The 27,788-nt window shown below is 48.1% G+C and overlaps 1 protein-coding gene and 1 long non-coding RNA gene across 2 annotated transcripts in view; both read left to right on the forward strand.

Moving 5' to 3' along the window:
• Positions 1-27,642, forward strand: LOC132345972 (uncharacterized). Its single transcript, XR_009495619.1, has 2 exons — positions 1-2,166; positions 22,666-27,642. It is a non-coding gene; the product is annotated as an uncharacterized lncRNA (long non-coding RNA).
• LOC523756 (solute carrier family 25, member 37) overlaps positions 1-27,788 on the forward strand; it is a 41,052-nt gene that overhangs the window by 9,016 nt on the left and 4,248 nt on the right.

The following is a 27,788-nucleotide window of genomic DNA, read 5'->3' on the forward strand; positions in this document are numbered from 1 at the left end:
GATCTCCATTGTTCACAGTCTGTCTTCCCTCATTCGAATGTCAGCTCTCAAAGGGCAGGAATTTTTGACTCCTTTGTTCTCTTGAGTGTTCCCTTTGCCAGAAATAGTTCTGGGCACATAGTAGGTGCTCAGTTAAGTATTTGTTGAATGAATGCCCACAAATCCTTCTTAGCTGATCTGCTCATCCCCAGTTTTCTCTCCTTAAACAGGGAAGAGTAATAATACTCATCCTACATACCTTTCAGATCTACTTAAGTCTTAGAAGAAAATGCAACCAGGTTTGCAGTGATCACAGTTTATAAAGCTTAAAGCTCTCTGCAGGTGCCAGGCTATGGTATTTATTATCAAATGAGGATCATGTTAAAGGGGCGGAGTTAGCTGATTGGAACTGAAAATCCAGCCTGTTCTCCATGGTGCAGCAGAGCCTGAGAGGGGCCTGAGGGGGTCGAGCAGCAGCCCCATTGTCTCAGTTCACTTCCAGTAGTGTCTCCACCTGACACCACATGGCTGTCCCCACTGCCTTCAGAATAAACCTGGACTACCTTGAGTGGCATGCTGAGGCCCAGACCCTCTTCCCCTCGGACTTATTCTCCAGAGACACATAAAGGTTTTCTGTGACTCTTGGTTGAATGAATCAGTTGTTTTAAAGAGATGTGAGGTGGGGGTGGGGGAAGTGCTTTAAAACCTGCTATTAAACAAGTGCTGGTTTTTATTTTGTTTTGCTTAGCGTTGTTTGGGATCCCTACTGTCCTTGGCCAGACAGAGACTCAGCCCCTTTGTCTGTCCGTTTTCTATGGTGGAACCCACAAGCCCCCGTTGAGGCTGTTTATTCATCTGGCCACCCACTTCATTCGTTGCACACTGACTGAGGGCCCTCCTTACCCAGGCAACCAAAATAAGTCCTGGCTCCTATTTCCAGAGCCTGCTCCCTGTAATTAGACCCTGAGCTTAGGTGATGAGACCAGCTTGCTTTGGGGAGAAGAATGACCCATCTTGATATTGACTTTCATATGGGTGCGAGGGCCGGGGTGGGTGAACTCAGAAGGGCTCAGGCTGCCATCTTGAAATTCTGGGGCCGGCAGGGCAGTGTCACTGGGGCTCTTTGCTGGGCCCTCTTGAGTTGGCTTCTTCCCCTCTGGGAAACAGTGGCCTTCAGTTGTACTGTGCCCCACCCCCCACCACACACACACATCCTCTTCCTCACCCCTGCAGTTGTTAGTCATTTTGGAAGCTGAAATTGGCTCCCAGAAGGTAACTTTGAGAACCACCACCCCCCACCCCGCCCAATAATCCCAGCCTGCCGGGAAGGGCCGTAGTCTGGTCACTAAGAAGTGTTTTGGTTTCACATTCGTGCTTTCTCTCTGAAGAGAAAACAAAACATGTTGAAATAGAGCGAAATCCCAGCAGCAGCTTGGTTGAAGCAAAAGTTGCTTAACAGGTTTAGGAAATGTCTGGCCACCGTGGGTCAGGTGGAGGGACTGCCACTTCGTGTCCCTGAGAGGACGTCCTCCGGGGCCACCAGCTTCCGGATCCATCACACACAAAATCCTGTGAGCGACTGAGAAAGGCGCTGTCCCCTGAGGTCTGGTGGCAGAGGCCCCTGATGGATCTCTCAGTGTGGCCTCGGCCTTTGTTCCCTGGAGATGCTGCTGTGGGCAGGCGTTGGGGAGGGGGGACGTGTGTGTCATACTTGTGCTGGTGTTGGGACCCCTGGAAAGCTGTGGAGGGTGGGGGTGGAGGGGTCAGGCCCCATGAATTTAAGTCCCCATCCTGCCACTCATCTGCTTGGAAACCTGGATGAGTTATTTCTCTGGCTTGGTGTCTCTGTGTCTCATAGACTATTATTAGCCGCCTGGACTGACATCATCTGTTTACCTACTGGACAGGGCTGTTGAGTAGCTCAGGTGGGATCACGTTTGCAGGTGGCTTGTCTCAGTCGTGCCCACCTCTGTGTGACCCCATGGACTCTAGCCCACTAGCCTTCTCTGTCCGCAGATTGTTCCTGGCAAGAATTTTGGAGTGAATAGCCATTTCCTTCTCCAGGGGATCTTCCTGACTCAGGGATCAAACCTGCGTCTCCTGCATTGCATTGCATTGCATTATCCTCTGAGACACCAGGAAAGCCCAAACCTTGACAGGCCCCACTAATGACAGATCGTATCAGAGGTAATATGCTGAAATAAGGGCCTTTCAGGTTAACAGCATGGGCCCTGAGTCCAGACTGCCTGGCTGGTGCCTGGACAAATTGCTGAAACCTTTTTGTGCCTTATTTTTCTCATCTGTGAAATGGGAATAAAACACTACACACCTCATAGTGTGTTGCTATGAGAATGAATTATGCTACAACTAGAATGTTAAGAATAGTGTCAGTGGTAAGTGGTAAGCTCTCACTTTATATTAGCTCCTATTATCATTTCTGAAAGTGTTATTACTTTTTTTAGACTGATTTTTTTTAATTCATTTTTTATTTGCATTGGATCTTAATTGAAACACACGGGATCTTCGTTGCATCAGGCAGGATCTTTCGTTGCCGTGCACGGGCTCTCTAGTTGTGGCAGATGGGTTCAGTAGTTGTGGGACACATGGGCTTAGTTGCTCCACATGTGGAATCCTAATTCCCTGACCAGGGATCATACCCACGTCCCCTGCATTGCAAGGTGAATTCTTAACCACTGGACCACCCCAGAAAGTATTATTGCTTGAATGCTTGGTTATGCTTGTATGTTGCTGTTGTAACTCTATCTTGCATTATTTTCGTGTTGTTTTAACCTATATTCTGTCACTTGATCCTCTTAGCTCTCCTTTGAAGATAGGAAAAAGCACCCACAGTCTCTCATTTCATAAATGAGAAAACTAAGCTTCAGGACAATAACATGGCCTGGAACTTGTGCCTCTTTCTGCTGTACCAGCACTGAAGGTACTGGTACAGACCTTTATACCATTGACAAAGTATAAAGCTCTCTGCAGCTGCCAGGCCATGGTATTTATTACCAAACTGGGATCCTGTTAAAGGCAAGTTGAGGAAAGGAATCAGGTAGGAGCAAGCATGTGAAGTGCTGAGATGTAGACTCATGTTAATGATGGCAGAGCCCTTGAGCTGGGTTCTGAGAGGAGATTTTGGGGTTCCAGCTGCATTTTTGGGAGGGAGAAACTGGAGCTGAGGAAGCTCTGGCAAAAAGTCATAGTTTGGCATGGAACTTGGAGCTCTAACATATAGGTAGGAGTTCCTTGGTCACCTATTCCAATATGTAGGGCAAGGGGATGATCACAAATGGTTATTACCATAGGATATTTTTGGTTCTCTCTGGCTTCTTTCTCTGGAGCAAACTGCAGCTGCTATGGCACATTCTCATTTTAGCGGTGAGTCAAAGTTGGACTCAGTATAGTAACTTGATTTTGGATTAGCTTAAGGATTCCTTTCCAAAAGACAGCCTAAAAATGACCTATGGAAAGAGTACTACATCATAGCTCCTTGGTCTGCTAGGGTTGCAGTATTCTCATCTCAAATAGGGAAGAGTAACAATGCCCGCTGCACCTCCCTTTCAGTTCTACTTAATACATGTGGTAAGAAAATACAGCCTGTTTTGCAGTCAACAGACCTTTATACCATTTACAAAGTATAAAGCTCTCTGCAGGTGCCAGGCCGTGGTATTTATTATCAAACTGGGATCCTGTTAAAGGGGTAGGTTTAGCTAGTTGGAATGGAAAATACAGGCTCTGGTTCCGGCCACTGTAGGATTCGCTGCAGCTGCATGGCCTTGGGCACTTAGCCTCTCTTCTTACCTTCTGTGTCTCCCATCTGTTGAATAAAGACCAGGGTGGCCGTCTGCCGCCACCTCTTTCGCTGGGTAATCAGGAAGAGCCAATTATACTCTGGGGCATGCTCAGAAATACATTTAAAATTGATGATGTCGGACCAGCGATGAGAGGCCTGCATACAACTACTGTGATTAAGGCCAGTGATTAAGGATTCCTCCAGAGAGTGGGGCCCCTCCCTTTCATCTCCATGGGGTTGTCACCTTAGAGGCTCCATTTCATTTTGCAGGTGAGTCTGTCCCCTTGAGTGGCTGGCGGGTGAGGTTGGGGACTGAGAAAGGTGGCCGATCATCCTGAAGCGTGACTCTATCTGCTGATGCCCTTACCTGCCTTGGTCCCTTGCTGCTCTGTGTGCTACGGTTACTCATGGCCACTGATCATTGAAAGGAAGAAGGGGAGGCGGTAGGGCACAGATGCCTTTGTCCTGGGGTCCCTGGTCCTCCTTTCCTCACACTGCCCACAGGGAGGGGGTTTTGCTGGCATGTTGCCTCGCTCTGGGCCTGGCAGATGGTGTGGAAGGTGGATGTGAGGGTGGGTGCTGGCAGCTGCAGGAAGCTTGCCAGCCAACTTGCTAGGAATGGAAACATGCAGGGCCCTGCCTCTGACTTGCAGTGGGGTGCTCTGCTCCCCTGGAATAGAGGCTGTATCCCATGGGTGTCCCAGGGCTGTCTCCAGCCTGAATTAGAGAAACAAGTGATTGCCTGATAATCAGATCTCAGAAGCCACACTGAAGAAATAGGGGCAAACCTTTCCAAGGGAAAGAAGATGCTGTTGTGTGTGTACATGAGTGCAAAAGTCTAAGGACGAACCCAAGGCGTGTCATGGACTGTAGAACCAGCTCTCTTTCCTTAGTCACTGTTTCCACCGCTTGTTTGCTAAGTGTTGGCTTGCATAAGCCTGATTCATGGAATTTCTCTACTGAGAAGGAGTTAAAAGCCATGTGTAAAAGTGCAGCATCATCCCCTAGTCTTCATTTTAATGAGAAAATTAATTCAGAACTGGGAACATGTGGGTGTGACTACATGTGCCAAGCACTGGAAGCCTGGAGGCTTCTTGCCTGTGAGGTCCATCCTCACAGAAGTCCCCTGTCTGCCAGGAGGACAGAGGTATCATTGCATCATTCCTGGAGGGGGGTGATGAGTCTCTTCTCACAGAAACCAAACCTTGTCAAGAGCGGTCAGGAAAAGGGCCCTGGAAGAAATAATATATCAACAGCTGTATCTAGACTGAAGGAGATATAGATGGTAGGACAGAACTGGACGATTCCCTCTCCCCTGGGATGTCACAGCCTGTCCCCAAGGTGCCTGGCCATCCCCAGGACACCTGTACCCTCCCCTGTCACTCTGCTTTTGGGTTTCTGCTCCGAACCTTCTGCCCACAGAATTAGCCGAGAAAGTTTTTGTGTTTGGTGGGGGTGGTCACACCAGGGCCTGCCCCCATTCTGAAATTCCTTCTTCTTCCCTCCCCCCACGTTCTGAATTTTAATTCACTGTTCGACCACCAAGTGACTGCTTGGCAGCATCCAGGGAGGCCCAGCCTCCCCCTGGTGGGAACTTTCCCTGCAGAGCTGAGGACCAGAGGAGTCAATAACACAGAGGAAGGGAGGAAAGCTGTCATGTCACAGGCATTTCTGCTCATAATCGGCTCCTAACTGATGGGTGACATGAGTGGCCAATGCCAGCTGGAGCAGCAGCCAGGCAAGTAGCTAAAAATTAAATACAGTCACATGATTTGGTGAGGTTTAGGGTTTGCCTGAGTAACCTTTTCAGGCCCAGATCACAGTTTAGATCACGAGAGAAATGTGGCAAAGACAGAGGTTAATCTTGAGCCCCACATGGGGACCTGTGATGGATACTCAGATTCCTGCCTCATTCCTCGTCACTTCTTTTTAATGACATTTAAAATTTTTCTATTCATTTATTTTTGGCTTTGCTGAGTCTTCACTGCTGCATGGGCTTTTCTCTGGTCGCGGCAAGTGGGGGCTGCTCTCTAATTGCAGTACTTGGGCTTCTCATTGCAATGGCTTCTCTTGTTGTTGAGCACAGGCCTTAGGCTCACAGGCTTCAGTAGTTGTGGCACACGGGCTCAGTATTTGTGGCTCCTGGGCGCTAGAGCACAGGCTCCGTAGTTATAGCGCAGTGGCTTAGTTGTTTCACTGCATGTGGAATCCTCTAAGACCAGGGATTGAACCTGCGTCTCCTGCATTGGCAGGCAGATTCTTTACTGCTGATCCACTAGGGTCGCCCCCTCCCTGTCACTTTTTAAAGGCAGCTGAATAGTTGGAAATTTTTTTTTCCTGCCCTCTCTTTTCTTTGAGTCCTTCTGTCTGTGGTGGATCCTTCTCTAAATGCAGAGAGTTCAGTTCCTGGGGCTTGTCCATACACCTCCAGTGATTCTGATAAGGCTGGAAGCTGCTGGCTCTTGAGGATTTTCCTTCTGGTGCCCGTATCAGTCCAGGTTAAGAGAGAAAAGCTGCTGGATCTCCCAGCTTCTAAAAACTGAGTCCTGTTTCTCCACAAGACCAGTCCTGTGACATGGGCAAGAACTGACCGACCCCAAGGCCAGCCTTCTCTTTCTTTGTCTGTGGATTTCCCTGGCATCTGACGTCTTTGTTACTAAACCTGCTGGGTGTTTTGAAGGAGGACGTCGGTGGGCCTTTTTCAGTGTCGCTTAACAATGCCGAGCTGTTCCCCAGGAGAAACAGTTGGGGTACAAGCAAAAGTTGGATCTGCTGGACATTAAACCATAGAAGATGCCCTGCTGGAATAGGGGTTGTCAGTGAAAGGGTTAATAACCTAAAATGAGCAAGAGAGACTAGAGAACTCTCTTTTAGTGTAAGTGTGTTTAAAAACTGTTTTCCCTAGAATCTTGGCTTCTCAGACAATCACTGAATTAATGAGTATATTTATGCCAGGAAGTGTGAAGCGTTAAATAAATTTATTTCGAAAATGACTGAAGATTTATAATGAGTCCTCAGAGCAGCAAGAATATCGGCTTCACTCAGTCAGACAGAGCAAGACAAATATCATATGATGTCACTTGTGGAATCTAAAAAAAATGTTACAGATGAACTTATTTACAAAACAGAAACAGACTCAATGACAAAGAAAGCAAATTTACAGTTACCAAAGGGGAAGGGGGATGGGGAAGGCATAAATTAGGAGTTTGGGATTAACAGATACACACTACTATATATAAAACAGATAAACAACAGGAACCTACTGCATTGCACAGGAAACTATATTCAATACCTTATAATAACCTATAATGGAAAAGAATCTGAAAAGGTATTTTATATATGTATATGAATTATATATGAATCACTTTGCTATACACCTGAAATTAAATAGCATTGTAAATCAGCTATAATTCAATTTTAAAAAATACCTAAAGCAAGATGAAAAATACATTGATTAAAAAAGAAAGAAGGTCAGCTTTAGCAATTTTTCTTCGTAAAAACAACAGAATAAGAATAAGGAATACATTGACAAGTTAGAGTGACTCCTAGTTCCTTCTTTGCCTCCAAGAAAGTCTTTTGAGGTTCAGAAGGAAGTAGAGAAGGAGTTGACACTGCAGTTTGTCACCGTGGGGTCTGTTATCCTTGGAGTTATCGCTGTTCCCTCCACTGGCATCTGTGACTGATGCTTCCCCTGACCTGGTGTAAAAATTCTCACTTTAACCTTCCCTTGAATGTTTCTTCCAGGGTCTTTTGAGTTTTATGATAATCTAATCATAAGAAAATTTCTGAAATTCCCTTTCAGAACCTAAAAAAAACGAAAGTTAACTACAGAGCTGGGCTTTTACTAGAAGTGGCTTTTAAATTGAAAACAGATTTCTGATCCTCTCTGAGCAGCCAGAGTTGAAGGGACAGGAAGAACCTTTGCCAACCCAGAGCTTGAGTATGGAGGGCAGGGAATGAAAGGAAAAACACAGCAAAATGGGTCCTTTCTCTGGAGACACACACAGAACATTTAATTTGCATTTTAGGGTGAGTTATAATTAGCTTGTGATAACCAGAAGCCCACCAGCCGAGTGACTCTTAGAAAGCATTTCAGTTGTCTGAGTCTCAGTTTGTTCATCTGTAAAATGGCAAAATGGAACTAAAACTATATGGTTTCTTAGGAAGCTTCTAGTTCTAAAAGTTCTGCTCTTTGTTTGCATGGGCTGTATAACTTTGGGCCCTGTCCTTTGATTTGGAATGTAAAGTATAGACTTAACAAGCACTTCAGCTTGAAGGAGGAAGCTAGGAAGACGACCTCCCCCACCCCGACACACACACCCTGGAATTAAAAGAACTAGATGCCCAAATACTTTTGGGGGACCTTGTTTCCTAGAGTATCTGCCAAGAAATGGTAGTCTATTTAATTTACTTGAAACTTTTTAACTGCAATACTAGAAGACTGTGAACTGTTCATTCAGACAATTCTAGAAATGCTGAATGGCCACAGTCCCACCCTGGAATCAAGGGGAGCCATGTAGCCGATGCTTCTGGAAGGCTCTGTTTATAGCTCTCTGACTCCTTCCTGCCTGGGCCATTTTATGAGCTCACAACCAGGAAGCTGAGTCATCGAGGGGTCAGCCGGCACGGCCACGGTCACCCAGCTTTGCCAGCAGCAAGGATGGGTGAGCCCAGACAGCTGGGGCATTTTGGGTGAACTTTGGTGGGAATGTCAGGATGAAGGGGCCACTCCTTACCTTGGAAGGCTTGCTGCCGCCACTCCCATCACGGTGACGGGAACACCATCACTCCCTGTGGCTTGTGTTCAGGTCAGAACCAAAGAGACTGAAACATTGCATAGAGGGTCAGCTGCCTGTCTTCTTTTCAGGGCTCAGCACAGGCTGCGCTGTGCTCCTGGTACCCAGCGGGCTGCAGGGTCATCACCTTCCTCGGGGCCTCTGTTCACATCCCACCTGCCGCTACCTACATCCCGAGGTGGCCCCCTTCTTCTCCTATGCTTCTTTCTGCATGACTCCCCCAGGCTTCTGGTCACTGCTTCAAAGTTGCTTCTGGGACCCTCGAATCTAAACTCGGTCCCTGCCTTTGTTGTCACAGCATTTTTACCTTGTCCTTTACTTCAGGATGGTTTGTTGTTGTTCAGTTGCTCAGTTGTGTCTGACTCTTTGCAACCCCATGGACTGCAGCACTCTAGGCTTCCCTGTCCTTCCCTATCTCCTGGAGTTTGCTCAAACTCATGTCCATTGAGTCAATGATGTCATCCAACCATTTCATCCTCTGTCACCCCCTTAGTTTGTAACTTTTTATTTGTATGATTTTGGGTTTGCTCTTTCCCTCCCCTCCTGGACTATAACCTCCTTGAAGGCAGGGACTCTCTGCCTACCCCAAGCATCCCCAGCTCCCCTAGCAGCACACTGTTTGTTGTTGGGAGAATCTGTTGGTAGACTGACCCTGTTTTACCAACACAAGACTCCTGTGGTCTGGTCCCTCACTTTCATCCCCAGCACCCATTCATCTCTCCTCCCTTCTGGAAACACTTCTTGTCATTCGACTTTGGTTTAAATCATACACTTGAGCTCTGTTTCCAGGATGAGGGTTTTCATTGATAGGAAATCTCATCCAGGATCAAACGTTCTTGCCATTCTCTTCGGCATCCAGGGAAACAAAAATAGCTCCCCTCGAACTTAGAAAATCATTTGTCTGTGTAGAAAGTAGTACCTGCAAGTGGATTTTGGAGACTGAAAGGTGAGTGTCCAGAATGTTACCTTTGGCATCTTTCCTCTGAGACCTTTAGCACATCAAGCCTGGTGGTTCTGGTCTTTTGTCCTCTTTCTCTGTTATCGTCTGGTAGGAAGGGTGTGTGAAGAAACCAGAGAACATCCCCTCCAGCTGTGACCTGGCCCTGCCTGCACGTAAATCATTCAGCCTTACGGAGCTGATTTGACAGCAGTGTTTGTGGGAAATCTGGCTTCAGTAACGTCTGGAAAATTTCCCTGCGGCCCGTCCTTAGCCCTCTGGTGTTCCCCTCAACTCTGGAGCTTGGCTCTCACGGGGCTCATATCCTGGGCTCTTATCCTGCGTGTTAGGCCCCAGAAAACATGAAATGTCTCGCTCCACGGGACATAGATGCTCAGCAAGCAGATGGCCGTTTGGGGAGGAGAGTGCATCCGGGCCTTAAAATGCCCGCTTTGTGAATGAAATACAGTGTACCTCAGAGCCCTCCTCCATTGATTATTATTATTGTTTGTTTATTTTTGGCTGTGCTGGGCCTTGGTTGATGTGCAGGCTTTTCTCTAGTTGCGGTGAGCAGGGGCTACTCTCATTGCGGTGGCTTCTCTTGTTGCGGAGCACAGGCTCAATAGTTGTTGTCCACAGGCTTAGTTGCCCCGTGGCATGTGGGATCCTCCGGGACCAGGGATTGAACCCGTGTCTCCTGCACTGGCAGACAGATTCTTTACCACTGAGCCACCAGGGAAGCCCCTCAGTTCTTGAGTGTCTGTTGCAGTAAAGCACAGTGCTGGGGCACAGAGATCACAGCATCTGAGGCTGCCTCTCCCTTTGTGTTTCTCTCAGACTTTAATAGGAGGCAGGCATGCAGATGCATCACCTGATATAATTAGTAGTAGAGGAATGAGCGAGAGAAGGCTGGCGACAGGGTAGCCTTGAAAAGGCTTTTTTTTCCCTGTGGGTAATAGGCTAATCGTGAGGCTTCCTTTGGAAGGTGTGGTCTCTGTGGAAGGGTGTGGAAGCCGGTCTTGCAGAAGCTGGCAGGACCACTCTTGACTGGGGAACCGTGCATGGGGCTTGTGAGGTACCCAGCTCTCTGAGTCCGTCCAGGGTGGATCCGGGAGAGCTGTCACCCACAGCCCTGAGGGGGCCACCTCTGCTCCCTGGCTCTGAAGGCAGGGCAGGAACCACCTGCGTGGTCATCCAGTCTCTCAGATACAAACGAGTGGCTGTTTTTTTGGCAGCTACTGCCACACCTGAACAGGTGGGATAGTGCTTCCTGGCATGATGGCCTTGGGCTGGGACAGGCCTGTGTGTACTGGACAGGGAAGCGCTGCATCATCCAGGCTGGGGGGTCAGCCTGTGGAAAAGGGTGAGCATCCCAGCTCTGCATCTTAAGCCTTTCTATTGTGTGTGTGTGTTTAGTTGCTCAGTTGTGTCTGACTCTTTGCAACCCCATGGAGTGGAGCCCACCAGGCTCCTCTGTCCATGGGATTCTCCAGGCAAGAATACTGGAGTGGATTACCATGCCCTCCTCCAGGGGATCTTCCCAACCCAGAGATGGGAACCCATGTCTCTTGCATCTCCTCCATTGGCAGGCAGATTTTTTCCCACAGTGCCACCTGGGAAGCCCCAAAGCCTTTCTATCTTCCATCAAAGCTTCTGCCTTCGTTCCATCTTGGGTGGAATTTCCAGGTACTTCCTCAAGGCTGGGATTGTTACTGTGTCCATGGGGATTACATGGTGCATTTGAGACCCCTGACCACCTTCACCAAACAGATAAACAAACCCCAAACTGCTCTCCCAGGTGTTCAAGGAAACCTCAGGGAACTATTGGATTGTGGCCAGACTTCAGACTGTGATTTCAGAAACGCATGTGGAGTGAGCTATTGATTAGATTGTTAGCGTTTAAAAATTGTGGTTATTAGAAAAATTATTTTAAATTTAAAAATGTCTTAAAATTTAAAAAGTTGTGGTTAAAATACACATAAAACTTGCCATCTTAGCCTTTTTTCAGTGTGCATTTCACTACTGTGGTATATCGACATTACTGTACAACCATCATCCCCATCCTCCTCCAGAACTTTTCTCATCTTTGCAAACCGAAACTGTCCCCATTAAACAGCATCGCCTCATTGTCCCCAGCCCCCTGGCAACCACCATTCTCCTTTCTGTCACTTTGCATTTGACTATTCCGGATACCGCATCTAAGTGCAATCATACAGTGTTTGTCTTTTTGTGACCAGTTTATTTCACTTAGCAGCATGTCTTTGAGGGTCATCTGTGTTGTAGCACTTGTCGGAATTTCTTTCCTTTTTGAGGCTGAATAGTATACCATTGCCGGAGAAGGCAATGGCACCCCACTCTAGCGTTCTTGCCTGGAGAATCCCAGGGACAGGGGAGCCTGGTGGGCTGCCGTCTCTGGGGTCGCACAGAGTTGGACAGGACTGAAGCGACTTAGCAGCAGCAGCAGCAGCAGTGTACCATTGCATGGATAATATCACCTTTTGTTTATTCATTCATCCATGGATGGGCACTTGGGTTGCTTCCACTTTTTGGCTATTGTGAAGAATACCGCTGTGAACTTGGGTGTGTATATATATATATATATGTCTTTGGGACTCAGCTTTCAGTTCTTCTGGATCTATACCCAGAGGTGGGATGACTGGATCATGTGGTAGTTTCTATTTTTAATTCTTTAAGGAACTTCCATACTGTTTTCCATAGAGGCTGCACCTTTTTACACTCCCACTGACAATGCACATGGGTTCTAATCTCTGCTGGAATTCTTTTTTTTTTTTTAATACAGCGTTTTAAATTTTTATTTGTCTATTTTTTTATTTTTGGCTGCTCTGGGTCTTCAGTGCGTTGTGTGAGCTTTCTCTAGTAGTGGCAAGGGGAGCTCCTATTTGTTTTGGGGCACAGGCTCCTCATTGCGGTGGCTTCTCTTACTGCAGAGCATAGGGTGTTTGGGCTCAGTAGCTGTGTGCGTGTGCTTAGTTGCTTTGAGGCATGTGGAATCTTCCTGGACCAAGGATGGAACCTGTGTCTCCTCCATTGGCAGGTGGATTCTCCACTGTGTCACCAGGGAAGTCCAATACAAGGGTTTTTAAGCCGCGGTTCTATAGTATAGATGTACAGTATCTAACGTAGCGTACATTTACTGGTGGCTCAGTGGTAAAGAACCTGCCTGCCAATGCAGGAGATGTAAAAGATGCAGGTTCAGTCCCTGGGTCAGAAAGATCCCCTGGAGAAGAAAATGGTAACCCACTCCAGTATTCTTGCCTGGAAAACCCCACGGACAGAGGAGCTTGGTGGGCTACAGTCCATGGGGTTGCAAAGAATTGGAAATGACTTAGCAACTGAGCACACAAGCACACATCAAATTAAACACTTCCCCTCTCAAGCATTTGTTTTCCAAAGGACTCTTTAGTGGCTTTATAGATTTAGAATGTTAGACGTCAAAAAGAGACTTAGAGATCATCTAAGACTTAGAGACTCTAAGACTTAAAATCTCTAAGACTTAGAGATCATCTAAGATCAGACTAAGTCTTAGTCTTAGAGATCATCTACGGACTCTATTCACTGGATGTGTGTGCGTGCTAAGTCAACTTTAGTTGTGTCCAGCTCTGTGCGACGCTAAGGACTGTAGCCCACCAGGCTTCTCTGTCCATGGGATTCTCCAGGCAAGAATACTGGCGGGGGGTTGCCATACCTTCCTCCAGGGAATCTTCCTGACCCAGGGATTGAACTCATGTCTCTTCTGTCTCCTGTAATTGACAGGTGGGTTCTTTACCACTAGCACCACCGGGGAAGCCCATTCATTGGACAACTATTTGCAATTGTAATGGATGGGTGACTAGACAGAGGAAATCTCCCACATCTCGGGTTTACCTTCTGGTGGGAATTCCTGTGGATACCCAGCCAGGAGTTCCTTAGGGACTTGTTGGCAAAGCTGGATGGAAATTGAGGTTTTCTGACTCAGCACAGGACTCTCTCCTTTCTCTGGAATATCTGTGCCCGGTAGTACCATGTGGGTTTATTTATGCCCAAAATCTGAGGGGCCTGAGAGCCTGCCCCACCTATGGGCAGAGCACAGTGGAGGGAGCAGACACCCTGTGCCCAGTCCTGTAGCTCACTGTGGCCCCGGCTGCCTGTTTCTCTGCAGTTCAGAGGGTTGTGGGTGCTTGAGTGCTGGGGAGGACCTTTACCCTGTGGTGACCCTGCAGGAATGGGTGCCAGTCAGCAGTGTCAGGGAACCTTGGCACTTAAGGGCCTTACCCTTGCCGGGGCCCTGGACTTCAGCACCAGTTAAAGGTCTGAACTGTCCTGGGCTCTTAGTGAACTTTCTGCAGCTCTTTTGTCTTGGGCCCTCTGCACTAGCATAAATTGACACTAGCTTTTCCCTCCCTCCTCTTTGACTCTCCAAGTTTCCTTCCTTATATAATCAGGATTAATGTAAGCAGCAGGTTCCATTCATTTAGAATTGGGGAGCAAAGGAAGGTGAATGTGGAAACGGAGTGGGGGGGAGGGACAGAGACCCTTAGAGGCTATTATGTACAAATCCCCTCACTTTCCTGGGCTTCAGATTCTCTTCTGTTAAGATAGGCAGCAAGAATGTAAGGGCTGCCGGTCACTCCCAACAATGGCTCAGGTCATCTCATCCAAATAGGCAGTGATTTGTGAGGTGTTGCTTCCAACCAGGGTGGATTATGGGGGCACCCTTCTCTAGGAGGTGGTCATCTTTTAAAGGAATTTAAGTTAAAATGACGTCTTCCTAGGAATTTCTATATATCTCCTCCCCACCCCCACCAAATTGGGAATTCCCTGTTGGCTCAGGAAATCTGCCTGCAATGCAGGATACCTGGGTTCAATCCCTGGTTGGGAAGATTCCTTGGAGAAGGGAATGGCTACCCCCTCCAATATTCTTGCCTGGAGAATTCCATGGACAGAGGAGCCTGGCAGGCTACAGTCTATGGTGCAAAGAGTCAGACACAACTGAGCGACTAACACCCCCATCAAAAAGAACCAAAAATGTAAAGCCCCAGCAGCTGGATGCCAGACCCCAGGCAAAGGGCTTTTCATTCATTGTATTTTTTAATCTTCACAGAGACTAGAAGGTGGCTGCTGCGATGAGTGCCATTTCCAGAGAAGGAAACAGGCTGGGAGGGATTGAGTAACTTGCCAAAGGTGCAAAGGTGGGAGGAGGAAGCTGCCGGGCTGGGATGTAGGTCACGTGGGGCTCCAGAGCCTGTTCCGTTGGTCTTTGAGGGTCTGGACTCCATTGGAAACCACAGGGCCACCTCCCCTTTGGCCAGCCTCTTTCTGTCGGAGGGGGTTAGAGTGGGGATTCCATTGCTATTGCTTTATTTCTTTTTAAAAAATATTTATTTATTTATTTTTGGCTGTGCTGGGTCTTCATGGCTACTTGCAGGCTTTCTCTAGTTGCAGTGAGTGGGGGCTACTTTCCGGTTTCGGTGCGCAGGCTTCTCTTGTTGCAGAGTATGGGCTCTAGAGCACAAGCTCAGTAGTAGTGTTGCACAGGCTTAGCTGTTCCATGGCATATGGATTCTTCCCAGAAGGGGGATCAACCTGTGTCCCCTGCGTTGGCAGGCAGATTTCTTGCCACTGGACCACCAGGAAAGCCCCAAGCCCTTTATTTTTATCTGTTTTACCACACTGTGTGGCATGCGGGATCTTAGTTCTGGACCAGGGATCAAACCTGTGCCCCCTGCAGTGGAAGTTCAGAGTCCTAACCACTGGACTTCTAGGAAAGTGTCCTGTCCCTTTATTGTGAGGTTGTAGGAACTGTGGCCTGGAGTCCTCAGTGCTCTGTGGCTGGTAGCTTATTTCTGGGACCCTGGGCTCTGTTTAATTTCTAGCCTATCTGATTCTGTAGTCTTAATGATTCAGTTCAAGCCTGTAATGAACATCCTTTGTGCCAAACAGCCATTTATGAGCAAGCGGGGAAAAATACCCACATCTCCTATCTAGGCAAGATTAAGCTAGTTTGGGTGGTGGTTCTTAATGATATTTCAAAGACATTTGTATTAACACAGGTGATTCCATACTTGCTGGAGCCCTTTTACAAAAACTTTTAGTAATGGTCACATTTACCAAGCATCTCCTCTACTGTGCTACGTGCTTTTTTGTTGTTCAGTTGCTAAGTCGTGTCCGACTCTTTACAGCCCCAAGGACTACAGCATGCCAGGCTTCCCTGTCCTTCACTTCTCCAGGAGTTTGCTCAAACTTACATCCATTGAGTTGATGATGCCATCCAACCATCTCATCCTCTGTTGCTCCCTTCTCCTCCTGCCCTCAATCTTTCCCAGCATCAGGGTCTTTTCCAAAGAGTCAGCTCTTTGCATCAGGTGGCCAAGTATTGGAGCTTCAGCATCAGTCCTTTCAATGAATACTCAGGGTGGATTTCCTGCTAAGGGATGGTAACCCACTTCTTGCCTGGAGAATCCCAGGGATGGGGGAGCCTAGTGGGCTGCCGTCTATGGGGTCACACAGAGTCGGACACGACTGAAGTGACTTAGCAGCAGCAGCAGCAAGGGACTCTCAAGAGTTTTTTTCTACATCACAATTCGAAAGCATCAATTCTTTGGTGCTCAGCCTTCTTTATGGTTCAACTCTCACATCCGTACATGACTCTTGGAAAAACCACAGCTTTGACTAGACGGACCTTTGTCAGCAAAGTGATGCCCACAAAGTAATGTACTTATTATATTTTCTCATTTGGGCTTCCCAGGTGGAGCTAGTGGTAAAGAATTCGCCTTTGCAGGAGACACAAGAGACACGTGTTTGTTATTCATTCCCAGAAGCATATGAAGTAGAGATTTTATCCCATTAGGCCACTGAATGGCAAAGAATTTTAGTAACTTCGCCAAAGGTGTGCCGTTCAAAAATAGTGCAGTGGTTGAGGATGGGGCCATTACTGTGTCCCCAGATCCTAAGACCGGAGTCTGGCATGTTGTCAGGGCTCAGTATGTGATGGGTGACCGAATGGATGAACTTCAGACCCCAGGCACTATCTGATTGGATGAAATTTCTTTGAGATTCCCCGATTGGGATTTTTATAGCAAAATAATAGTTGAAGGAGGGTCAGGTGGGCAGGATCTGGGAGTTGGAGAGCTGTCCTGTCCTGGGGCAGTGGTGACCACCTCTTGTAGCTTAGGCAAGTCACACAACTTTTCCCGCATCAGCCAGGCAGCGTTGTGTGAGCTGGAACTCTGAAATCAAGTGGAAGCCCAGAGGAAATCCGCTCCCCACCCCTGTCATGCAGAACAGGTGATGGCTGAGCTTTGGGGGCTGAAGTAGGGAGTGGGACTGTCTGGACTCTGCTTCTTCCACACACAGTCAATGTGCTGGTGCTCTGAGTGTGGGGGAGGGGCGTGATCATGTGCTCCCAGGTCACTTCCATGGGGACACTTGTATTAAACTTCTTCTTCAGTGTGCAGTGGTGGCTTAGCAAATTTGCCCAGATGCCAGGAAGACAGAACACTTGGGAGAACGAGGTGTTTTTCCAGCTCTGCCTCTGATGTCTTGTCCTCACTTGTGGGTGGGATGTTTTTAAGCCAATGATATAGACAAGCCACTGAGTCCAGGGAGGCTTCTGGGAGGCCAAGTGAGTGAAATTCTTCCTTGCAAGCAGCCTGGTCACTGGAGCATTTTGTCTCGCGTGTTTTTGAATCTTGACTGAGTGCTGAACGTTCATTGTCAGTCAGGATGTCTTTCCAGCCCACAGCCTGAATGGACAGGTGATTCAGGGTCTTTTCCAGGAGAAAGGTGAGTTCATGTTGAACTAGCTGCTAGTACCCAGTTCTGTGTGAGCCTAGTGGTGAGGCTGATGGCCAGAGTTGGAGAACAATGATGCTGTGTGACCTCCAAGGGACTAGGTTCTGACAGCCCGTAAGTACCGCCTGGATAGAGACCTCCACCCCTCAACCCTCTGCCCCTGGCCCTTCCTGGACTTCAGCATCAAGGATTTAGGTGTCTTTGAGGCATCAAGGCTACTCGATCTTTAAAAGGTTGTGTACTTGAGCTGGTGTACATGTGACTTAGCACAGTTGTAGAAGTGGGGTGGCATCCCTGGTGGCTTAGACGGTAAAGAATCTACATGCTGTGTGGGAGACCTAGGTTCGATCCCTGGGTTGGGAAGATCCCCTGGAGGAGGGCATAGCAACCCACTCCAGTATTCTTGTCTGGAGAATCCCCATGGACAGAGGAGCCTGGTAGGCTACAGTCCTTGGGGTCACAAAGAGTCAGACACTACCGAGCAACTAAGCACAGCACAGCACAGAAGCAGGGCACATCAGAGATGAGGGAGAAGTTGCAAGTCCTGAGTGACCTTTCCAGTCCACATTTTCACGAGGTGGGGGTCGTGTAGCCTGGTGGTTAAGGGCATGGTACGGAGCCAGTCTATCTGACTTCCAGCCCTTTCTGTACTCTGTGACCTTGGGGCCAGTCGCTTATCCTACTGTGCCTCAGTTTCTTTGTCTGTAAAGTGGGTAGAGTTAGCTGGTGATGTGACTGCTTAATTATTATAATTATTTATGTGTAGAGGCATTGGCGGAGAAGACAATGGCACCCCGCTCCAGTACTCTTGCCTAGAAAATCCCATGAACAGAGGAGCCTGGTGGGCTGCGGTGCAGTCCATGGGGTCGCTAAGAGTCGGACACGACTGAGCGACTTCACTTTCACTTTCATGCATTGGAGAAGCAAATGGCAACCCACTCCAGTGTTCTTGCCTGGAGAATCCCAGGGACTGGGGAGCCTGGTGGGCTGCCCTGTATGGGGTCGCACAGAGTCGGACACGACTGAAGCGACTTAGCAGCAGCAGCAGAGGCATTGGGGCTCAGAGAAGTAAGGCCGTTTGCCTAAGGCCACACAGCCCTTCAGGGCTTCCCTGGTGGCTCAGTGGTAAAGAATCCACCTGCCAATGCAGGAGACATGAGTTCGATCCTTGGGTAGGGAAGATCCTCTGCAGAAGGAAATGGCAACCCACTGTAGTATTCTTGCCTGGAAAATCCCAGAAACAAAGGAGCCTGGCGGGCTACAGTCCATGAGGTCCCAAAGAGTCGGAAACGACTGGGCAACTAAACAGCAACAGCACAGTCCTTCCTGCTGCATATGGGGCTTGAACACAGGAACCCAGCCCTGGCTTGTCTTACTAGAGCCAGGCGAGGTGGGTCGCAGTGACCAGTGGTCCAGCCTTTCCCTGTACCTAGTGCCCCCTGCAACCCCCTCTCTGTTTCCCAGTGAGATCTCCAGTCCCACCCATGAAATTCCAACCCTGTTACCTGTAATCTTGGGAATTTGGCTGCCTCTAGAGCAGAGGTAATTTAATCCTTTGGGCGGGGCACCAACTAGGTGCTCCCAGCATGTGGGTACACTGGATCTGAGCCAGGTACAGATTATTCCATCCCTCCCTTCTGCTATAGAATTTTCTTGAGAAAGGGAAGAAGAAGCAGGTTTGGCTCCCAAGATAAAGGTATGTGGGAATGGCATCCTTGGAGCCACAGGCGGGCGAGGTTGTGCTGTGAGCTGCTGCCGGGGAGGGAGACCTCCATGGCTGTGCTGTTACAGTGGCCTTGCAGCCTGTAACGGGACGCGGGACCCGGTGGAGAGGGCTTCTGTTGCCTGGTGCCTTCTCCCAGATGTGGCTTCTGTGCGACTCTTGTGTCAAGTGAGGGACGTAACCATGGAAAACACTTGACTGGAAAGTAAATTCCAAACACCTTAGCAAGCTCTTCAGGCAGGGCCTCCCCTAGTCCAGCCCCGACCTGCCTTTTCTCCCAGTCAGCAAATGTGTTGTTGTTGTTGTTTAGCTGCTAACTCTTGTCTTACTCTTTTTCGACTCCATGGACTGCAGCCCACCAGGTTCCTCTGTCCATGGAGCTCTCCAGGCAAGAATACTGGAGTGGGCTGCCATTTCCTTCTCCAGGGGATCTTCTTGGACCACGGATGGAACCCGAGTCTTCTGCATTGGCAGGTGGATTCTTTACTGCTGAGTCACCCAGAAAGCCCCAGCAAACGTGTATTCATCCATCATCTAGGGTTCAGCCACTCTCCTGAGTTCAGGATCCTTCTCCATCCACATCTTACTGCTGCATCCCCTGATGCATGCCCTCTGGCCAGGCCCGCCTCCATTTCCCAGACCCACTAGCCCATTCACAGCTCCCTCAGTTAGAATATTCTCTTTCTCTGCTCTGTTTACATTTTGTTCTTTTCAGTCAAAGTGACACCTACAGCTAAGTCAAAAAATCAAATAGTGTGAAAGAGATTACAATGACAGCTCCATTTCTTGCCAGTGTGAATACCATCCTTTTTTCCAGGTGTAGCTCAACTAACCCCTCTTCGGCCACCCTTTCTGGGTCGAAGGTGCTCTGGGGTTTGTGGCCTGTTACCAAGAGAAGTAGTGTTTGGTGCTGTGGCTTTTTCACTGGCAGGCCAAGGAGGAACTTGGTTTGGGTTGTCTTGGTGGAATTTGTGTATTTCTACCAAATACATCAGGGAAGCTCTTCAGTTAGTCCTGTTTTGTTTTGTTTTATTTGAAGTATAGTTGACTTACAACATTGTGTTAGTTTACTATGCAATTTACAATGTTGTGTTAGTTTCAGGTGTACAGCAATATATATATATTTTCAGATTTGTTTCCATTATAGGTTATTATAAGATATTATTCCCTGTGTTATATAGTAGGTCTTTGTTGTTTATCTACTTTATATATAGTAGTGTGTATCTGTTAATCCCAAACTCCTGATTTATCCCTCTCCTCCACTTTCCCCTTTGGGAACCATAATTTGTTTTCTATGTCTGTGAGTCTGTTTCTGTTTTATAAGTCAATTCATCCGTATTATTTTTTAGGTTCCACATGTTAGTGGTATCATCGCTTAATCCTTTTGTCTCTATAAATACCAGCACCTCTTAAATACACTTCTAGTGGGCCTGAAACTTGCAGGATTGTGTTCTGACGATGTGTGTGAATGACAGATGACCGGGGTCCTTTGCAGTCCAGGCCCTGAGCTGTAGAGGCAGCAGATAATCAGGAGCATATGAGGCTGGTTGGTCTGATGAAAAGAGCGAGTGTGCCCTTGGTGAACATTGGGCCCCATGGGAAATAAGTGAAAAGGCAGCTTGGGCCTGAGGGTTTCCTCCCTTGTGTGTGAACCCACCCTTCCCCCACATTGGGGCCGCCTGAAACTCTGGGAGGTCTGGGCCTTCCCATAGGCGAGGCATGGACAGTGATGCCTGATTTAGCCGGAAACATGTTCCCACCCCCTCTCACCTCATTTTCTGTTCACCTTTTCTCCCTGGTTTTCCAGTGAGCTGACCCTTTGGCTGCTCCCATGTTGTTGTTGTTCAGTTGTTAAGTTGTGTCCTACTCTTTGTGACCCCATGGACTGCAACTTGCCAGGCTCCTCCGTCCTTCACTATCTCCCGGAGTTTGCTCAAACTCATGTCCATTGAGTCGGTGATGCCATCCAACCATCTCATCATCCAACCATCTCTTTGCCGCACCTTTCTCCTTTATTCCCAGCATCAGGGACTTTTCCTGATGAGTTGGCTCTTTGCATCAGGTGGCCAAGGTATTGGAGCTTCAGCTTCAGTGTCAGTCCTTCTCTGAATAATGAATATTCAGGGTTGATTTCCTTTAGGATTGACTTGTTTAATCTCCTTGCTGTCCACGGGACTCTCATGAGTCTTCTTCAGCATCACAATTTCAAAGCATCAGTTCTTCTTTGCTCAGATTTCCTTATGGTCCAACTCTCACATTTGAACATGAATACTAGAAAATCCATAGCTTTGACTGTCTGGACTTTCGTCAGCAAAATGATGTCTCCCATGTAGGGGTTCTCAACAGAGGCTTTCAGAATGCAAATGCCTGGACCTCCCCACATACCAACCCCCACATGCTTCTGATATATATTCTCCCAACAGCCCCCTGTTTTTTGCAGGGTGTGGGAAGCAAGGAAGGGCTGCTTTAGAGGAGTCATTTTTCTCTTTCTGGTTCCTAAGTTTTCCTTTTGTTTAAAAAATAACATAAACAAAGTATATTCTCCTACGTATCCACTTTTGCCAACTTGAGAGACATAAAAAGACACCATTTGGAATTTTGAACTTGGAAATATAACCCGGGTTCAATCCCTCAGTTGGAAAGATTCTGCTAGGAGGGCATGGCAACCCTTTCCAGTGTTCTTCCCTGGAGAATCCCATGGACAGAGGAGCCTGGCGGACTTCAGTCCATAGGGTCCCAAAGAGTGGGACACGACTGAAGCGACTTAGCACACAGGCACGCACCTCAGATCATCAGGCATTAAGCCCTGGAGTTTGGGAACCCTGGTCTTACAGGATTTTCTATGTTGCTCCGATCCTGGTTCATGTGTGGGGAGTGATGCTGGCGATATCCTCAACGCCTGAGTTTTTATGATTTCTGCACATGTTTTCAAAGGGCCAGGGCGTGACTGTAGGAAGTATCACCAGGATTCCATCCCCTGTAATGAATATAATAAGGCCACAGGTTCCGTCCGAGTCAGGACGCTGCTGTTTTGAACTCAAGTGCTGAAAGTTTTACTGTGCGTTAGTTCCCTTGATGTGGTTTGGGTTTCTTCATCTGCTGTACATGTCTCCTAAGGATTCTGGAAGGCGAGATAGGGCTTTCCAAGCCCTCGATGAGGTCTGTGGCTTTGCTCCGGAAGACAATCCTTTCCCCACAAAAAAGAAAAGCTAAAAAAAATGTAGAAAGTGCCCCAAAGAAGCCTTTCCCTCCTGGCCTGCGTGGGAACCGGCTCTTGGCTGCAGTCTGTGGCCCAGGCAGCTGTGCAAGGGGGCTGGGGCGTCCACAGCAGATAGATCCCACACACGGTGCCGTGGATGGACCGTGGGTAAAAATGGGCTGCAGGGGGAGGCCTTGCACCATGGGTGGGTGGCTGAAGGGCTTAGAAAACAGGGAGAGGGCTGGGGGCGGGTCCCGAAGTCCAGCTTTGTGGTTTGTTGATGATGTCAATGCTACTTGGAAACATTTGGCAGATGGGAGGGAATTAAACTCACCAACTTGATTTCTAATGCTGAAACAGCCACTGGGCGGCAGATGCTAACATTGTTTGGCATTTTCCTAGCACTTCCTGGGTGCTTAAACCTTCTATCCTTTTTCCCGGAAGGCATCTGGAGCAGAGATTCCTGAGTGACCTTCTGGAGTGCAGCCCTCGTTCCTTTATGGGAGCAGTGCCCTCTCATCATGTTTGTTCGTTCACACCATGAACTCGGAGCCCTGTGCACACCCCTCCCTGCCTGCCTCCCTATCACGCCTGCCTCCGAGGAGGAGCATGGCAACTGCATTTGAACGGATGGATGGATAGGATTTCCCAATATCTTTTTCTGGTCCCGGAAGTGCCGCATGTTAGGGGAAGTTTTCTTATTACTTGGTTTTTATTTTTGAGGGATTCAGAAAGAAAGGTTGGGAATCCCCAGCTGTGTCCAGGTTAGGTGGACAACAATGGCTCAGAGATGCCGTGGGAGCTGGGGCCAGGCTGGGCTGTCTTTTGTGGGATATGCTGGGAGGTCCGAGGGCTCCCTCCCGGGCCCAACGTGTCCTCTTCTTTTCTGGGGGACACAGACCTGTGACTCTTGGGCAAGTCCCTCTCCCATTCTAGGCCACAGTCTCCCAGCAGAAAAAGTAGGTGCTGAGCCAGCTCTGCTTTCAACCCAGCACTTGAAGCCCATGTTATACGATCCTTGGAGCTCACCTGGGACAGAAGACACATTTTCCACTCCCTCCCTGCCCTCTCTATAAGCCAACAGGCCTGCAAGGAGGGTTTCTCCTGTTCTGTCTTTTTGAGGGAGAATTTGAGGAAGGGGCTTGTCCCCTCCATTGCAGTCTTGCTGGCCATGATGGAGCCCGTTCAATAAATACAGTATTTATATCACTGATGTGAGTCTTCCTGTAGAATTGATGTTCTAGTCCTTGGGACTGTGGGGGATGGGGGCAGTGGGTGGGGCCAGGCGGGGAGGGGTACTTGCTTAGATCAGATGCACTGAATGGCAAAACCAGTCTCCTAATCTTGGGTGCATGCTGAGTCACATCCAACTCTTTGGGACCCTATGGGCTGTAGCCCACCAGGCTCCTCTGTCCTTGGGATTCTCCAGGTAAGAATACTGAAGGGGGTTGCTATGCTCTTCTCCAAGGGATCTTCCCAACCCAGGGATTGAACCTGTGTCTCCTGCATCTCCTGCACTGCAGGTGGATTCTTTTGAATCTGCCCTTTTGAGAGCAAAAGCAGTATGCAGATTGACATGGAGTAAAGCTCCCTCCCAAACAGCACAGGGCTCTTCCTGCTCATTTGTCCCCCATCCCCCTTCTCAGGTCTGGTCTTCCAAGCTGTTCCCTGCTGCCTATTCTCTGCAGGGGCTCCCCAGGGGATCCTGCTAACCCCTTGAGTGATCTCTGCACTTCCTGCTTCCAGGGTGTGTGCCCTTGGCCACAGCTGTGTTTTCTCAAGCGTATTCTGCAAGGTGTAACCCCTCATTCAGAGAGAAGAGGCTTCCATGGCCAAAGACAGATGTTGAAGTGCCTTGAAACAAAGCTCCACAGTCGACTTTCCTGCAAAACTTTCCAGAGTCCTGGACGCACTAATGTACATTATGAATTTCCAAGAGAGGAGAATTAAAATGCAATGAATGGGTGTTTATGATATGGAAATAAGGGAGCTGGACAGCTAGGCAGGAATTGAAACCCCAGGATGGGAATGGCAGTTGGTGAAATTCTGTTTCTGGTTTTTTTTTTTTTTTTAATTCTAATTTCTGCCCCCTCTCTCTGCCTCTTCATTCATTCATTTTATTTTTCCTTCTAGTCACCCTTACACCCTGCCTTTTTAAAAGATTGTGGTAAAATATACATAACATCAACTGTACCATCTTACCCATTTTAAGTGTCCTATACAGTGGCGTTAAGTGCGTTTATATTGTTGTGCTCCCATCACCACTATTCATCCACAGAACTCTATATCTTGCAAAACCCCAAATCCTACCTTTTACACAATAACTCCCCACATCCGCTCCCCTACCTCAGCTCCTGACAGATCATGATTCTGCTGTCTGTCTGTATGAATTAGAGGTCTCTAGGACCTCAATCACCTCAGATATGCAGATGACACCACACTTATGGCAGAAAGTGAAGAGGAACTAAAAAGCCTCTTGATGAAAGTGAAAGAGGAGAGTGAAAAAGTTGGCTTAAAGCTCAACATTCAGAAAACTAAGATCATGGCATCTGGTCCCATCACTTCATGGCAGATAGATGGGGAAACAGTGTCAGACTTTATTTTTTGGGGGCTCCAAAATCACTGCAGATGGTGACTGCAGCCGTGAAATTAAAAGACGCTTACTCCTTGGAAGGAAAGTTATGACCAACCTAGACATCATATTAAAAAGCAGAGACATTACTTTACCAACAAAGGTCCGTCTAGTCAAGGCTATGGTTTTTCCAGTGGTCATGTATGGATGTGAGAGTTGGACTGTGAAGAAAGCTGAGCACCGAAGAATTGATGCTTTTGAACTGTGGTGTTGGAGAAGACTCTTGAGAGTCCCTTGGACTGGAAGGAGATCCAACCAGTCCATTCTGAAGGAGATCAGTCCTTGGGTGTTCATTGGAAGGACTGATGCTGAGGCCGAAACTCCAATACTTTGGCCACCTCATATGAAGAGTTGACTCATTGGAAAAGACCCTGATGCTGGGAGGGATTGGGGGCAGGAAGAGAAGGGGATGACATGGGATGAGATGGCCTAGATGGCATCACCGACTCGATGGACATGGGTTTGGGTGAACTCCGGGAGTTGGTGATGGACAGGGAGGCCTGGCGTGCTGCGATTCATGGGGTTGCAAAGAGTCAGACACGACTGAGCGACTGAACTGAACTGAACTGAGGACCTCATATAAGTGGAATCATACACTGTTTGTCTTTCTGTGACTGGTTTATTTCTCTTAGCATCGTGTCCTCAGAGTTCACCCGTGTTGTAGCATGTGTCAGGTTTTCCAGGTGATGCCAGTGGTAAAAACTCTGCCTGCCAATGCAGGAGACACTAGAGACATAGGTTTGATCCCTGGATTGGGAAGATGCCCTGGAGGAGGGCATGGCAACCCACTCCAACATTCTTGCCTGGAGAATCCCAAGGACAGAGGAGCCTGGCGGGCTATAGTCCATGGGGTTGCAGAGAGTCGGATGGACACGACAGATTGAGCACGGTAGCACATGTCACAATTTCCTCCTTTTTTAAGATGAATAAAATTCCACTGTGTGGGTGGAATTCTGTTTATCCATTCTTTTTATCACATTCTGTTTATCCATTCATCCATTGATGGACACTTGGGTGGTTCCCTCTCACTCCTAACTTTTTCTCCTTCTCTGGCCGACAGGTAGATAAAAAATGCCGTGCTCTCATTTGTACATTTTATAGGCAGAGTCACAGAAAAAGAAAAAAAAAAAAGGCTACATTGATTATCTCCTCTCTGGCTTCAGTCCTTGCTGCCTCACTTTGCTCTGCCCACCTTGAGCTTCTCTCAGTCTGTCTTCTGAGACTGCTTTCCTGATCTTGTATAAATGGTCATTCTTCCCTTATCTGGTACTTTGCCCATCTATTTCCTCACTGTCTCCTGGTGCCTGACACCGAGTGGGTGCCCCCTGCAGGCAGATTGGAGAAGTGACGGTGCTTCAGAACTTAAGAGGCACTGGATTCAAGCCTGGCTGTGGGGGTTGACATGGGCTGAGAGGGGGCTTCCCTGGGTCCTCAGTGCTCATGGGCCACTTGCTTCTGTTCTGGGTATAGCTTATTGAATGTGGCCTCTCCTTGAGTAGTCCAACACCTGAGGACAGAGAAGTCCAATGAGTGTGCAGACACCCAGCTGGCCTTTTATAGGAGGATGGTTGAACCCACCTGCCAATGCAGGAGATGCTATTTTGATCCATGGTCAGAAAGATTCCCTGGAGAAGGAAATGGCAACCTACTCCAGTATTCTTGCCTGGGAAATCACATGGACAGAGCCTGGTGGACTATAGTCCACGGGGTTCCAAAGAGTCAGACATGACTAAGTGACTAAACACACAGACACACACACACACGTGTGTGTGTGTGTGTCTGTGTGTGTATGAAACCTGAGTCACCTTGTTGGACACCTGAAACTAACCTCACATTGTAAATCAACTACACTTCAATTAAAAAGTTTTGAGTCAATTCATGTTGGGGTGATGCCCAGATATTTCTAGACATTTCCCAGGTGATTTTGATAATTAGCCCCTGTTCTGATCCTCCCCTTCATTTCCCAGTTGAAGACTCTGGGGACCAGAGAGACAGATGCCACAGCCAAGGCCACTGCCTTGGACCAGGATGCCTTCTCTTGGCTCCTCACTGCGGTGCTCTGTGTTCTCTCACACGGCCACACCCTTGCTTGCCAGGGTCTGCTGGGACTGAGAAAGGCCATCCTCCGTACGCTAGCCTTGCCACCCAGGCTAGAAATCGTGAGGGAGGAGGCTTGGGCCGCTGCTGCAGACCTTCGCCAAGGTGGGTCGCTCCTCCGGGAGTGGGCATGGCAGGAGCCACTTCTTATTGACAGGCTCCAGCTAAGTCCCCAGGGACAGCCTGCTTCTGCTCCCTTGTGGTTCAGAGGCTCACACTCTGGGCTTGAGAAATGCAGCCAAAGAGGATTTTTCATTAATGAGGAAAGCTCTACATATAAAGGGTGATGGAAGGGACAGGTAATTCCGGGAAAGTGTGCTTGTATTTAGGGGCTGTAAGAGACATAGAACTGCTTTACCCTCCTTGGTATCTGAAGTTGCTGGTGTGTTTGTTTGCTTATCTGTACATTTAACAAATATTTATTGCCCCCCCTACCCCCACAGGTGGTGCTAGTGGTAAAGAACCAACCTGCTAATGCAGGTGATAGGGGTTTGATCCCTAGTTTGGGCAGATCCCCTGGAGAAGGAAACGGCAACCCACTCCAATATTCTTACCTGAAGAATCCCACGGACAGAGCAGCCTGGTAGGCTACAGTCCATGGGGTCACAGAGAGTCAGACACAACTTAGTGACTAAACTATATATTAGTTTATATAGTGACAACAACTATATATATATATATATATATATATATATATAAAAAACTGAAATGACTTAGCACGCATGCACCCCGTGATTAGACACTATAATAGGCGTTAGAGTGTGCTGTGACTCAGACACAACCCCGCCTCCATGGAACTTTCTGGAACTCAGTGGAATGTTCTGGAAGTCTGTGTTCA

The sequence above is a fragment of the Bos taurus genome, chromosome 8, assembly GCF_002263795.3.
Source record: "Bos taurus isolate L1 Dominette 01449 registration number 42190680 breed Hereford chromosome 8, ARS-UCD2.0, whole genome shotgun sequence".
Lineage (NCBI taxonomy): Eukaryota > Metazoa > Chordata > Mammalia > Artiodactyla > Bovidae > Bos > Bos taurus.